Source organism: Rhinopithecus bieti, unplaced genomic scaffold, assembly GCF_001698545.2.
Source record: "Rhinopithecus bieti isolate Rb0 unplaced genomic scaffold, ASM169854v2 scaffold_8674, whole genome shotgun sequence".
In the NCBI taxonomy this organism is placed as follows: domain Eukaryota; kingdom Metazoa; phylum Chordata; class Mammalia; order Primates; family Cercopithecidae; genus Rhinopithecus; species Rhinopithecus bieti.
In genome coordinates, this window is record NW_016805883.1 from 581,029 (window position 1) to 583,031 (window position 2,003).

Consider the following 2,003-nt stretch of genomic DNA (forward strand, 5'->3'; position numbering starts at 1 on the left):
GTCAACCCAGAGCTGGCAATCTGGGCTTGTAGGCCTTTTACTTCCTCTTCGTGGTTCTTCTTCATGAAGAGCAGCTCCTCCTTGAGAGCCTCGATCTCTGTCTCCAGCTGCAGTCGAGTGACATTGGTGTCATCAATGACCTTGCGGAGCCCATGGATGTCATTCTCCACAGACTGGCGCATGGCCAGCTCTGTCTCATACTTGACTCTAAAGTCATCAGCAGCAAGACGGGCATTGTCAATCTGCAGAACGATGCGGGCATTGTCCACAGTATTTGCGAAGATCTGAGCCCTCAGGTCCTCGATGATCTTGAAGTAATGGCTCCAGTCTCTGACCTGGGGTCCCTTCTTCTCCAAGTGCTCCCGGATTTTGCTCTCCAGCCTCCGGTTCTCAGTCTCCAGGCTCCTCACTCTGTCCAGGTAAGAGGCCAGGCGGTCGTTCAGGCTTTGCATGGTCTCCTTCTCGTTCTGGATGCCTCCCATTCCTGCCAGACCCCCGGCCATCCCTGAGGCCAGGCCCCCGGACCCCATGCCACCCCGGAAGCTGGTGGAGTGGGACACGGAGATCCGGGAACCAGAGCCCCCGCCACCTGCATAGATACTGGCTGCGCTGCTGACCGGCCGGGCGCCGTAGCTGGGCACCTGGACAGAGCCCAGGGACCGGTAGTTGGTAGAGAAGGTGGAGCGAGTGGTGAAGCTCATGCTGTATGGGAGGAAGGCGAGACGACAGGACTCAGGCTTTGCCGACCTCAGTTCTATTTTTTAAAAACAACTCTATAATGAACTTGCCCTTGTTATTTACAATATCGGTTTTTGTCATATTGAGCTCCATCTCCTTTTGAGACTAGTAGTCCACTGTCCACTGGCTGGTTTCTTTAGAGGAAATTCTGTGTAGAGTTCATACCAGCCTACTCTTTTCTTTTCCTTAGTTCTTTCAGCTCCCAAAGGGGCTCAGGGGGCATGAGGAGCAATACTCCTTCTTCTTTTCATACTTTTAAATCTGTTTCTCAGCCACTTTGTCTCAAATGGAGGAATCAGTCATCAGGAACCCTTAGGCTTTCCACACTTTAAGTGGCAACCTGGAGGAGGAAAAGAGGACAGCTTCAGCTTTTAAGGGCTCTTGGCTCAAATTTCTACAAAAATGGTAAGGAAAGGGGTGGCTGTTTCAGTCATGAGTGATTATGTTCTCCAAGGCTAAACCTATAAATATTAAACGCCAATTTCATGGTGGTAAATGCCACCAAATTGGATTGCTTTTAAAACTACACATAACCCTGGCAAATATAATTTCGGTTCTTTTCTCACACTGCAGTATCCTTTTACTTACTCTATACTTTGACAGAGAAAGAATGGAACTAGCTTCATTTTGATTCATGAATGTTGTTTTTATTCTAAATGCCCCATGTGAGGGGAATGCAAATGGACACAAGATATATGCAAATTCTCTTGCATATCCAGAGAAGGCAAATGAGGCTTAGTTCTTAGATTCCTTGATCAGGCTCCCTGGGTGAGAAGGCTAAGGAAAGAGGTGTCTGTAACTGAATTACAGAGAACGTCATGTTTGAGAAGGGAAAGGAGAGATGTTGGCTGCCATACAGCTCCCAGCATTCCAGAACCTGCATATAAAAGTGAGTACAGCTGCCAAGGCAAGTGAAGGAGCTCAATGAAAGCACGGCCTTCACTGGCATGAGGGCGCCCAGGGCACAGAATGCAATACAGCAAGATAAAATGGAATCTCCAACTTTCCTGCTTCAGATTTTGATTCCAAGTCTCTGCATAAATCTTTAAATCGCCAATTGTCTTTCTACCTCCCCGCTCTCTCTCTTACAATCCAGGCCAGGACTACGGTGACATGAGCGAAGCCGAAAATTATGGGGAGCCAGAAACTCCCTCTAATTTCTACCATCAGTAACTTTTAAATTTCTACTATCAGTAGTTGAGATAAATGTTTTGGTGCCTTAATTTTAAAATAATCAAAATTAGGGTGGGCTCAGTGGCTCATAC

At 47.5% G+C, this 2,003-nt stretch overlaps 1 pseudogene across 1 annotated transcript in view; it reads right to left on the reverse strand.

The window, feature by feature from the left end:
• LOC108530821 (keratin, type I cytoskeletal 18 pseudogene) overlaps positions 1 to 742 on the reverse strand; it is an 11,648-nt pseudogene extending 10,906 nt beyond the window's left edge. The window contains exon 1 of the transcript XR_001885975.1: positions 7 to 742. The product of XR_001885975.1 is annotated as a keratin, type I cytoskeletal 18 pseudogene (transcript). The remainder of the gene's footprint in view (positions 1 to 6) is intronic.
• Between the last annotated feature and the right edge of the window lie 1,261 nt (positions 743 to 2,003).